We start from the raw sequence: 14,231 nt of genomic DNA on the forward strand, positions 1-14,231 counted from the left end.
GATGAATTTAGAGTCTATAATACTCAGTGATCTATCACAGAAACAAAGAACAGAGTACCATATGTTCTTACTCATAAGTGAACCCTAAACACTTACCATACTACTATAAGAAAGGAATTGGCAGTAACAGGATACTGCCAGGGGCAGGGGTGGACACAATATCAATAAGGGTACCTGATCTCAAACCGGGCAAAGTGGGGACCAAAAGGAGGCCCAAACTCGACCTGTTTGATGTCCACTTGCATACCTAATCCTGAATTGTACCCCACATATTTAAAATAAAATATAAAAAAAGAAAAAAAATTATAAAGTGTAAATTAAGGCTAAAATGAGGCAGAAGAAATTATAAATTAATAATAGACAGAATTTAATAAAATTGAAAACAAATGCTCAACAGAGAAAACAAACTCAAAATCTGTCTCTATAATAAAATTGATGAAATATCATAAGACATATCAAGAATAAAAGAGAAGCCGGGCTCGGCTCGGTGGCTCAGCTTGTAATCCCGCGCCTTTGGGAGGCTGAGGTGAGTGGACTGCCTGAGCCCGCGGGTTCAAGACCCCCCTGGGCAGCGAGACCTCATCTCTACTCCGACTCAAAAAATAAAATAAAATAAAATAAAAGAGAAACAGTATAACTAGTATCAAGGATGAAAATTAACCTACCACTAATGAATGTAAAAATGTCAAAAATATCATAATTGAGCATTCACTCATACAAAATGTGACCAATGAAGTGAAATAGAAAAATTCCAAACATGATAAACTAAGACTGGTGATAGGGTAAATGAACAATCTGCATGCCTTTTGTTTATTTTTCTATCTTAATTGCTCCAACTAGAACCTCCAATGTAGTGTTAAATTAAAATGACAAGAGTGAATTTTCTAATATTTCACCTGGTTTGAGGGCGGGGATAATTTATTCTTTAACAGATGTGAAATTAGCTGTAGATTTTTTTCATAAATGTCCCTCATGAGGTTCAGTAAGTTCCCACCTAGCCCTTATTTGGTGAGTCTTCATCATGAAAGGATGTTAGATTTAGTCAAGCACATTTTTTCTGAGCTGGAGTCTCACTCTGTCGCCCAGACTGGAGTGCAGTGGCCGCTCCCGGCCACCGCAGCCTCGACCCGCTGGGCTCTGGCGATCCTTCCGCCTCAGCCTTCCAAGTAGCTGGAACTACAGGCGCGCTAACACGCCCGGCTTTTCTGTCTATTAATTATACATCCTTGGGATGAATATCACTCAGTTATGGTGTACAATCACCTCTTGAATATGGCTAAATTTGGTTTGGAAGCACTTTGTTCAAGGTTGTTGCATCCTTATTCAGAAGAGATCATTTTAAATTTGCTTTTCTTGTAATGTTTTTGTTTAGTTTGGGTATCAAGATAACTCTGGCATCTTATTTTGATAAGAAAGTTTGTAACAGGTTGGAATTCATTATCTGTTAATTGATTGTCATAATTCAAAAGTAAAACCTTCGTGGTCTAGGCTTTTCTTTGGGGGCAATTTTTTAAGTAGTTTTAGAATTGTATTTATTTAATAGCTCTAGGGGTAACACCTGGTTTTTGGTTACATGGTTACTTTGTATAGAGGTAAAGAAATCTAGACTTTAAGTATATCCATCACCCCCATCAGTGTACATTGTACCACATAGGTGATTTTTCATTTCTCCCCATGGTTTACAGACTCCCCTTTCTGAAATTCTTATGTCCATTATGCCATTGTATAGTCCTCTGATTTTATTTTTCTAATTGTTGTAACCTTATTTAGATTTTTCATTTCATAGAGTCCATTTTAATTATTTTTGACTTTCTAGGAATTTATCTACTTTATCTAAGTAATTCAATTTGTTTGCATACAGTTTTTCATAATATTCCCTTAAAATCCTTTGTTTTAAATGTCCGTAAGGTCAGTGGAGATATCCTTTCTTTCATTTCTACTTTTTATCATCAGTCATTTCTCTTTTTATTCTTTGATTAGTGAATGACTTGTCAATGTCGTTAATCATTTTAAAGAACCAATTTTTGGTTTTGTTGAGTTTATTTATTGTTTTTTCTATATTTCACTCATTTGTATTTCATTTTTAGTATGCATAAGGTATAAATTTAAGTTACTGATTGAGAGCTTTCTTCTACTAAAAAATAATGTAAGCATTTACAACTCTAAATTAAAATTTAAATTTACCTCTGAGTACTTCTTTAGTTGCATCCTATATTTTGATGTTTTTGTTCCCACTCATCTCAAATGATTTTCTCATTTCTCTCCTGCATTCTGTTTTTTGCCTCTATTAGTAATCAGGATTCTCTTGTTTAATTCCCACTTATTTGGACTTCCCAAATGTCTTTCTGTTAAATGATTTCTCATTTAATTCCACTGTGATCAGGAAATACATTTTGTATGAGTGCAATCCTTTTAAGTTTATCGAGACTAGTTTTGTTACCAAAGACATAGTCTACCCTTGGGATTGTTCATGTGCACTTTAAAAGAACTTGTATTTTGTCATTGTTCTGAAGTATGTTATATAAATGTCTCTTAAGTCTTACTGGTATAAAACATTGTTCAGGTCTTTATTTTCCTGTTGATATTTTATTGTTATATTCATTATTGGAAGTAGGATACCAAAATCATCAATAATTGTTGCGGAATTTTCCCGCAATTCTATTCATTTTTGCTGAATGCTTGGGGACTCTGTTGTTAGAAATGTATACAAACACATAAGAATTTTTATATCCAGTTAAGATAATTTTTTAACATCATGAAATGTTCCTCAGTTTCTCTAATAATATTTTAAAATCTATTTTGTCACATATTAGTACTTCTACTCTAGTTTTTTTGGTTTTGCTTACATGATATATCTTTTCCACACTTTCCCTTTTAGTCTACTTAACTATCTAATCTGAGGTGTGACTCCAGTAGACAGTATGTAGTTGGATTTTGTGTTTTGCTTTTTGAAATTATTATGACAGCCGGGCTCGGTGGCTCAGCCTGTAATCCCACGCCTTTGGGAGGCTGAGGTGAGTGGATTGCCTGAGCCCGCGGGTTCGAGACCCGCCTGGGCAGCGAGACCTCATCTCTACAATAAATCAAAAAATCAGCCGGGCGTGGCAGCGCATGCCTGTAATTGCGGCTGCTCGGAAGGCTGAGGCGGAAGGATCGCCGGAGCCCAGCAGGTCGAGGCTGCGGTGGCCGGGAGTGGCCACTGCACTCCAGTCTGGGCGACTGAGTGAGACTCCAACTCAAATAAATAAATAATTATGACAACATCTGCCTTTATATTGTTTAGTCCATTTACATTTTAAAGTCATTTTTGAAATGGTTACATTAACACTTGCCATTTTGTCTTTTGTGAATTTATCTTACTTAGCGTTTATTGAGCTTCCTGAATTTGTAGACTGATTCTTTAAAATAAAATGTAGGAAGTTTTCAGCATCATTTGGCATATTTTTCTATACCACTCTTTCTCTTTTTCTTTGGGTACTCCCATTACACAAATTTTGATACACTTGATGGTGTTCCACGTTTCTCTGACACTTTATACAATTTTCTACATTTTCTCTCTTTTCACTGAGTCACACTTCTATTGACCTATTTTAAGGTGTCTATTGATTCTGTCTTCTAACTCTAATCTACGGGTAAGCCCTTCTAGTGAAATTTTCTTTTCAGTTGTTTTATATTTCTACTTCAGAATTTCTACTTGATTGTTTTACAATATTTGTATCTCTTTATCAGTATTGTCTACTTAATGAGTCATTGCCATTATGCCATTCTGTAATTCTTTGACACGCGATTTTCCTTAGTTCTCTGAACATTGCTTTGGTGTCTTATTTATTCATTCAACCACATGGTTCCTTCAGAGGCAGTTTCTGTTGCCTGGTTTGTGTGTATATGTGTATGGGCTACACTTTCCTTTTTCTTTAAAATTATTTTTATAATTTATTTTGTTTAAAACTGAATATTTTGATAATAGAGTGTAGTTACTCTGGTTATTGACTCCCAGCAAGGCAGTAGTTGTTTGTTTGGCCATTTTGTTTGTTTAGAGAAAACTTGGCTGAAGTAATTCTCAAAGTCTATTTCTCTAATGATGTGCAGCCTTTTATATACCTGTATGCACTTTTTGCTTCGTTCCCTCCCCTCCCCGGCCCAGCTACCTAGAATTGGCCTAAACTGCTGAATTGGCCTAAACTACTTATTGGTCAAAAGGTATGATTAATCCCCAGTTATAATTTTACCCTTTGTCATCGGAAGCACAGTACTTTGTAGGCTAATATCACATTTCAGGAAGTTTTAATTGTTTGGTTCCACATTTAGCCACGAACTAGCAGCACGTAGACTTTCTCTCAGTTGCTTCCCAGAAGTCATACCTTGTGCATGCACAGTCTTCCACATTGCCAGGGATGTTTGTGATGTTATTAGGAGTCACCCCTGAGTCATTGTAATCTCTTATTCAGTAGTGCATAATCAATGCTTAAACTCCTGTGCCAGCAGCAAATAAGAAGAATAAAATCATCAACTTCACAACAAATTGGATGAAGTTGGAGTCCATCATACTTAGTGAACTTTTATAGAAACAAAAAACTCAATACCTCATGTTCTCACTCATAAGTAGGACCTGAACATTAATCGCATTAGTACAAAGGAGAGATCAGCAGTCGCTGGGAACTGCCAGGAAGGGAGGGTGGGAGAATTGGCGTGTAACAACATAAGGGTACATGGTCCTACACCAGGGAGAGTGAGGGCCAGTTGGATGCCCAAATTTCACCTGCATGCAGTCTACTTGTGTAGTTAATGCTTGCTTGTACCCCACATCTCTATAATAAAATAAAATTCAATAATAAAAAGAATTCCCTGTGTCAGTAAGAATTTTTGCCTGAATTTGTGGGTCTGTGTACAGTTTAGCAAACGCCTTTTGTTTCATGTCTCTGATTGCTCCTCAGTGGGTGCAGTCCAGCATATATGCACACCATTTCCCAGACACTCAGATTGACTGAAAGCCCAGAAGGCCTCTCCTTGGTTGTCTCTTTCTCTGGTTCTCGCCTTTAAACATTTGGGTGCTTTGACATTTGGCTTATATCAGAGTTTTTTCCTCTTCTTAATTTCCCTCAACCATTACTTTCAACAACCTCCTTAGGTTTGGAGTTCTTTTTGAATAAAGTCAGACTCCTCAGAAACTGCTGCTAAGCATAGAGTTGGCCTGCTTTGTAGACAAAACTATATAGGCTCCTACTACTTTTCTCAGAGAAATTCTCATGATCTGCAGAATGGGCACTGGTAGCAGGCCCCACAAAAAGAGGCAGCCCCTGGTCATCTTCACTGACATCTTCTGGTATGGGGAAGGAACATTCAAGAGACTAAATAGAAAAAGACTCAGTCATTAGAGGATATCTTCTGAATACAGCTTCTGCAACCATGGACTGGAGGATGGTAAGAAACATAATCAACCTGCTCCTCCTAGAGTGAAACCATAGACCCAGACTGGATGTAAGGGAATGGACACCTTCCCTTCTTGTCTGTCCATGCTTCTCAAAGTAATCTCTTACTGTTATTACCAAGATACAATAGATTTTTTAGAACAAATGTTTCTCTGTTTACTGTCTGCCCATAGGGTAATATCTACAGACTTTAAGTGATCACTCTTTAAAATAATTTTCACCAGTTAAATTAATGCTTTGCTGGAAAGACTTTTACCAAGCTCATTACTCCATTATTTTGGAAGTCAACTGACCACCATTTATTTTTTTAAGCACTAATTTTATTTGGTGAAATGTGGGAGAAAAGCAGGTTTATTCTTTTAGGTACTGATATGTAGAGATACAATCAATAACAGAATAATAATAATAATAATAATAATAATAATATTCTCATATATTTAACTCAGAAAATGTAGATCCCTCATTTCTACTCTTTTGACAGCATAGAATAGAACAAAATAAGATACATTTATAAAATATAATAGCCACCGTTAATTAAAATGAATATTCTGTTTTATTACTATGCAAAAAGCATGGATGAAAATAATAGCTCATTAAAAATTGTTCCTAACATTCTGTGTGTCTACCACCTCGCCTGAAGTAAAAAACCTTATTTACACACCTCAAATTCTATAGACAATTTCAGAGATTTTATAAGCTTCTTGAAGCCCACACAAATCCCAGGTTAAGAATTCTTACAATCAAGGAATATCCAATGAATTTCATGTAAAAATAAAGACATTGGGTTGCCAGAATGATAGAGATTAAAGGGTATAATTTTTTTCAAGTTGAATCCATGAGATGGGTGCATAACATGAAGAAATATGTCACATTATCAATTCCAACAGTATTTATGAAAGAAGTTTGAACACCCAGATACTAGATTAAATCAAATAATTAAATCATGATCTCTACTCCTGAGAAGGAGTTGATTGTCAACTAAGTAAATCTCTGATCTAGTGCTATTATAATGTCTGGCTGAAGTGCACAAAGACATAAAAATCAGAAAGATGGCACCTAAGCTATGACCTGAAGAAAGGATAGAATTTGAAAAAATAGAAAAGAGAAGGAATGGAATCTTACACATGAGGCACTAAGGAACCTAAGGAGGAAATCAAACACTTTAACACCATAAGAAATAAAAGAACAAAAGTAGCTAATGTTTTTAGAGTACTTCTTATATACTAAATGTATTTCTAAAGTATTTTACATGTGTTAATAATTTCATTTACTCCTAACCACAGCTAGAGTAAGAATACTTTATTGTTCCAATTTTACAAATAAGAAGACCGAGGCATTGAGAAAATAAATTCCTGCTCCAGATTGCCTAGTAAACTAGAATTTGAACATGGATTGATCCTCTGGTCAACAGAAATAAAACTACTAATAATAGAGGAAGGCTTTATGCAGTAGTTCATGCCTGTAATCCCAACGATTTGAAAGGCAGAGACAAGTAGATCACTAGAGGTCAAGAGTTTGAGACCAACCAAGGTAACATAGCCTGATTCTGTCTCTGGAAAAAACCAAAAACAAAAACAAAAAAACCCAGGCCATTTGTGGTGGTGCAGGCATATCATTAAAAAAAAAAAAAAAAAAGAGGACATGAGTATGAGTAGAACTTGAACATCGTTACATGCTGAATAAATCAATTTTGATCAACATTTGGCTATGAAGTATTTGATCCCTACTTCATATTATTGTGAGCTGTTGGTGGTCCTGGTCTAGGAAGTGATGTCATAAAATGATGTATTAAAAAGATTTATTCAAGCCTGGGCAACTTGGTAAGACCTCATCTCTACAATAATTCAAAAAATTAGCTGAGTATGGTGGCACATGCCTACAGTTCCAGCTACTTGGAAGGCCGAGGCGGAAGGAGCACATTAGCCCCACATCGGTTGAAGCTGCGGCGTCCGTGAGCTTGCCACTGTACTCCAGCCTGGGCAACAGAGAGAGACTCCAACTCAGAAAAAATAAAATGATAACAATAATAATAATAATAATAATTTTTTCACGACTTTGTCAAATACTACAGACATTCTATCTTCAAATAATTTCATATTAGAAAATAAACTTCCCTTCAAAGGATGAAATCTGCAGTCTAATAATAATTTAAAAGAAAAGTAAATATTAATATTTGATTCTAGATATTAATATCTATTCTAAAAGTAGATAGTAATCGTTCTTAATTTGAAATTCTTATTTCTATTGTGCTAACTTATTTGTCCTTGAAGATGAGCCAATTCAAAGTACTCACAAATAATAGAAGCTTTTAAAAGTAAAATAAAACATACAGTAAATGATAGTGCAATGTAATAGAATTCATCATCATTAAAGAAATAATGGCTGAGAGAAAATAGAAAATTCAGTCAATTTTCTCCCACTACTTTGCTTTCTGATATTATTCAAATGTAATCTTCTTGGGTCTTATTTTGCTATCTATTAAAATAAAAATGATGGATAAATACTGAGCCTATTTCAGTGAAACATTATAATTCTATAACTGAACTGGATATAGCAAACAATACATTTTTTAAAAATAGCTTCAGAAGCTCAGAGGTCCACTCTGCCCATATAATAAATAAAATTAATAATGTTACAGATGGCTAGAAAGATAAGTTACAGAAATATAATTTTACTGTGAAATTTTCAAAGGGATACTTGTCTAATTAAACTTTTGAATATTTACATGAATTTATTTTTAAAAGATAATGCACTCCAGCTATTCATAAGTAAAAACCTATAAAAATTATACACTGAAAAGCTTTCTTCTCATCTCTATCGTCATACACTTAGTTTTTAATATATCACTTCTAGTAATACGTATTATTTCAGAGGTTTCTTTTTTATATTAGACGAAACATTTTTATTAGAGTACATTTTTGCATTATGCTATTATACTTTATATACTCTACAGCAAAATAATCTTTTGACTTAACAATATAGCCCAGATACCTTTCCATATTTCTGCATAGAGAGCTTTCCTATTCCTTTTTTTCAGTTATTAGAATTAGAGACCTTTCAATTGCACAAACATGCCTTAATTCATTTAACCATCAAACACTGTGGTAACTTAAGTTGTTCTGCTATTATAAGAATGATAAGTAAAAACTTTTGCACAAACATTATTTTACACATATGCAGCTATAGAAGTCCAATAAATTCCTGAAATAAGAAATGACTAGGTAAAAGTAGGCATATTGTTTTAATAATTATAGTTCTTTCAAAATGTTCTTTCTTGTATGGGTTCCAGAATTGGAGTTATAGAGAACTTTTCTATTTCAAGACAGTAAATGTTCTCAAGTTTTGTCATATTATTAAGGTTTCATATTTCATTTATTTATGTTGTCATATAATTTGAAATATGGACCCCTTTTTTTGCCAGTTGGCTACCCATTTTTCACAGGACTATGTACAAAGTAGTCATTTGGCTCTATGAACAAAATTGCATATTTCTATTACATAGCTACCAACATTTTTCATCCTGATTTTCCTTTTTTTCCCTTCTCTTCTGTATATAGGACATAACCGCTTAAGTAAATAAGCAATTACTGAAGTATATATGTATTATATTAAATCTATATATAATTGGAAGAACAGAATTATTATATTCAGAAGAACAGAAGCCAGAGTTAGGCTCAACAAATAAAGTTTGCAGTACTGACTGAAGATAAGTGCATGGTGTCTTTGGATTGATAATTCTTCAGGATATCCTATTCTTATGCAATCTCTGCATAGGATCTGGTAAAGACATCAATTCAAAAAAATTATCGCAAACCTGAGACTTACTTATACTAGTATATGAGTATATAACAGGAATTACATGAAAAAATGTATTATTTTACAAGCTGATTTTAAGAGCAGTCTTGGGGAGAATATTTACAAAAATTCTAAAATTTTTGGAGGAGTGCTTACACCCATAAAGACAGGAGGTTTGTCTGGAAAAATTCTAAAGTTTTTGGAGGAGAGCTTAAAACCTATAAAGGCATGGGTAATGAAGAACGGATTTTTTTTTAATTGCCTTCTAGTATGTCCCTGTTGACCCAGGAATTTTAATTAAGCTAGACAGTAATGAGAGACAGGAGGAGTAATACAACATGACAAAAGAAAAATAAATAAATAAAAGAAGAGGAAGAATACATGCTCTATATTATAAAAATAAACATAAAAAAGAATTATTCTGACATTTGATACAAAGAGTTAAATGTGGATTATCAAGTCATTTTAATGGAATCATCGGATGCAAACTACAGTCATAGTGCTAAAAATGGCTACATCTACACAGCAATCACTGAATACCAAGAATGAGTCTAAGCACCTCCCCTGTGCTAATTTATGTCTCAAGTAACCAAATGAACCAGGGATTAAATAACTCATCCAAGGTTCTACGCCTAGTAATGATTCAGTTGTGCAATAACAAAATGAAAAAAAGCAGATTCATCACCAGTTTTGGTATGCCTGCATCTAGGATAAACTGCAGGATCTAGCCATACAGCCCTAATGAGCACAGCTGAAATGTCCATTGCACATTATTGAGAAGAACTTGTATGTTCAAGAATAACAAATCACTAATAATAAGCAGGTACAACTGTTAAAAGTCATATTCAGTAGATGTCAGTGTGAGTTAGTATCAAAAAGAACAGGATCCAGTAACAATTAAAAGATAGCAAAGAAAGCAGACAGTCCAAAGCTAAAGGGCAACTAGGAAACATTGGCTACTCAAATAATTTTATATGTAGTGGTCCCAACACTAAGGAAAAAGAAATGTTTAAACTTGTCAATGAGGCAGGGATGGATGAGTCCTACCAAAGAATCAGCATTTCATAGAGTCAAGAAAGGTGCAGAAGCATGTACCTCCAACAGACTCTCCTGAACTTTAAAACTGCACACTTTCCTGTCTGAAGTGGTAGCCACTAGTTATAGGGGGCTGAAAATATCGCATGTGGCTAAGGTTACTATAACAGATAACTAGAGTATAATAATTCACCAAAAATCCTCCTTGGTGAATATAGGATAAAGCTATTGCTTTACCTCAGGTTTCATCGAGGATTGACTCTGATTCTGATGTGTGCAATATAAATGCCTATGAGAAATTTAGGAATATAGAATCAAAAAAAGCAAAGAGTGAGTGGCAGCATGTATTGCAAATTGAAGCCATGCCATTCTTACCTAAAGTAACCCTCAAACTCTATATCTTGTTTGTTTTAACCCCAAATTTTTAATATTATAAATTCTAAAAACTTAAATATGATTTTTGCTCTGATTGATGAAATAATTTTGTTAGACTGTAAAGTAGAAGTGTTTTTAAAAGTGAAATAAGGGACAGGGTTACTCTCACAATAGAAAGTCTGCAAACATCTACAATAATTTTCAACAAAATTGTAAAATTCTCCAAATAATCGTTAATGTCTTGCAACTACAAGTATTTTCCAAGGCTGCAAAAAAATGAGAAAAAGTAGAAGCATAAATTAAACACCACACTGATCAATTTTCTTTCAAAGGTACCTAGATAAATTTAGATAAAATAATTTTTAAAAGACTTGGAATAAGTGACCCCTATGGGTTCTTAACCCCTTTCAATCAGTATTTGTACAACGAATTTTCATGTGCACAAAAGAGAATGCAGTTATATTTTAAGTAAGAAATTTTCTCTGGAAGAAATCTCCTTGCTTGAAATGAAATATTCACGAACTAATATATAACCGAACATTTAATGCTGACACAAAATATACCTTGATAACAAAGTTGGTAACTTCAATTTTATGAAATATGCAGTCATTAAAAAAACAGGTGTGGGACACAATTTTGAGCATAGTAAAACAGTTGGATTTAAATTCTAATAAGGAGTGATCAAATACATCATAAAAGTCAGAACTGTATTTTTTAATTTAAGTGAATAAGATGTATCAATTCTAGACATTAAAACTGAAGTGAACATTTTTTAAAATACCCTCTTTCCATATATGTATGGCGCTTTCGATTTATCCCATTACTAATTTTTGGAAAAAAAATTGCATGTTTATGTTAAAAATTTCAGAGCATAAAAGAGACACAAAACAAATCTAGATACTATGACAGTAAAGTTTACTTGCCCTTGATCTGAGAATCCCAAATATGTTTCCCTGCACATACTTTTATTGTCACTCTGATGTTTATAGTTTTGTATCATCTTAAGATGTGTCTCACTGCCTAATAATAAGTACTGTGCATCAAAGGAAAGGTTAAGTACAGGCAGAAAATGCCCTTGTGAGTGACTAGATGGAGGGAAGACATTTCTAAATTCTACCCAAATATATTATTCTACAAATTCTCCAAATGCTACTTCTTGTCACTCCTTTGTTTGTCTTCTATAGAAATTTCTAATTTATAATTTAATACTCATTTTCTCTTTGTTTTCATTAGCCTTCATATGCAAAACTTTCTCAATTAGAAAACACTGTAGCAAGCATTATCATTGGTCTAGCCATGAGCACCAGGCACCTTCCAGCATAAAACAATATTGGAAACCAGACAGCCTAAGAAACCTGAGACCATCTGTTCTCTAAAAAAAAAAAAAAACAAATTCAGAAAAGGAAGTTGAAGTTAAGAATAAATGCTGTCAAGTTTTCTAGTCTCGAACACAAATAATATTGATATAACTAGCAAAATAAATATTATAAAGAAAATAAACATTATTTTGAAAGTCAAAGAAAGAAAAATGGCTTACTGACAAATTATCATGTGCTGACCAGCTAGCTGAAATATAATCATTGGTACCCAGACATTTGGCAGTTACTATGTGGATAGAATTACTGTCATCACATACAACTTGTCTTCTCATATTGATTTGTGTGGGCCATATCTCAGTTCAATCAATACCAACAGGTTAGGAGAAAGAAGCTAATCAGAAAAGAATTTTTCAAAGACTTTTTCAGAATGGAAAAACAGTTATTTTGTGACTGATTGTATATTGCATATTTTTTCCTCATTTTTTTCATTATTTTAGAATGTTTGAGTGCTAACATACTCCAAGCTCTTAAATAAGGACTCTTTTAGTTAATTTTCAAATTACTGAGATTCAAACTTATTAATTTTATTAGTAGATACCACCAAGAAAAAATTGTCACTAGGAAAAAAGGTACAAAATAATGACACAGACAACTGAAAATTTCTGTAAACAGTGTTCTGTGTGATGTTACCATTTATAGTTAGGAAACAGCATACATTTAACATTTTAAAAATTCTTTTTTATTTTAAAGATGTGGCGTACAATTCAGGATTAGGTAGATAAGTGGTTATCGGATAGGTAGTTTGGGCTTCCTTTGGTCCCCACTGTACCTGATTTGAGATCATGTACTGTTATTGATGTTATGAGCCCTCTCCATTCCCCTGACAGCATCTTGCTACTGCCAAACCCTTTCTTATATGATAAATATGACAAATGCTCAGGGTTTGCTTATAGGTGAGAATATGTGGTACCCAGCTCATTGTTCCTGTAATAGATTACTGGGGATGATAGACTCTAAATCCATCCAATTACTGCAAAGACCCTAATTTTGTTTTTCTTCACAGCTGCGTAATATTCCATCATGTATTTGTACCACATTTTTTATCCAGTTCACTTTAGACAGGCTGCATGGTTGGTTCCATGTTTTTGCTATTGTGAATAATGCTGCAATAAGCGCACCCTTGTGGAAATTGGAATAGGCAACAAATTCCTGATTAAAACCCCAGATATCCATGCCTTAAGAGATAAGATAGACAAGTGGGTCTCCATCAAACTGAAAAGCTTTTGTAAAGCAAAAGTCACACCAAAAGAGCAGGCAGACAACCCACAGGATGGGAAAAAATATTTGCTAACTGTATATCTGACAAAGGTCTAATATCCAGGATCTACAAGGAACTCAAATGTGCCAAAAAGAAAAAAAGCAAACTGCCCTATTAAAAAGTGGGCAAAGATATGGATAGATACTTCTCAAAAGAAGACATACGAGTAGCCAACAGATATATGAAAAAATGCTCAGCCTCACTAATCATCAAAGAAACGTGAATTAAAACCACATTGAGATACCATCTAACTCCACTCAGGATGACCATAATTAATAACAAAAAACAAAAGATACCTGCACACATATGTTTATCGCAGCATTGCTCACAATAAAAAGAACCTGGAACCAACCATGCTATCCATCAAAAGAGTACTGGATTTTAAAAATGTGATATATATACATGATGGAATACTATGCAGCCATAAAAAAGAACGAAATCATGAATTTTGCAGCAACCTGGATGGAACTAGAGTTTATAATACTGAGTGATCTCTCACAGAAAAAAATATCCGAGTATCATATGTTCTCACTCATAAGTGGACCTTGAACATCTATCGTAATACTTTAAAAAAAGGATTGACAATGGCAGGAAACTATGGGGGGGGCAAGGAGGGGAAGGGAGGTGGGATTAATGGTAGTCAATAACTGTCTGGGGACAGGGGACACCCCTTATCAACAAGGGTGCCTGAACGATGCATATTTGTATACCTAACCCTTAACTGTACCCCACAATTTTAAAATAAAAAATATGTTTAATAAAAAAAAGGGAAAAACAAAACAAAACAAAAAACAGATGCTGAAGAGGAGGCATCTGGAGAAAAGGGAATGCTTCTACACTGTTGGTGGGAGTGTAAACTAATACAGCTTCTGTGGAAAACAGTATGGTGATTTCTAAAAGACCTAAAAATTGACCTTCCATATGACCCAGCAATCCCCTTTCTGGAAATATACTCGGAGG

This window comes from Carlito syrichta, unplaced genomic scaffold (genome assembly GCF_000164805.1).
Source record: "Carlito syrichta isolate Samal-C Ts95f unplaced genomic scaffold, Tarsius_syrichta-2.0.1 Scaffold308684, whole genome shotgun sequence".
Lineage (NCBI taxonomy): Eukaryota > Metazoa > Chordata > Mammalia > Primates > Tarsiidae > Carlito > Carlito syrichta.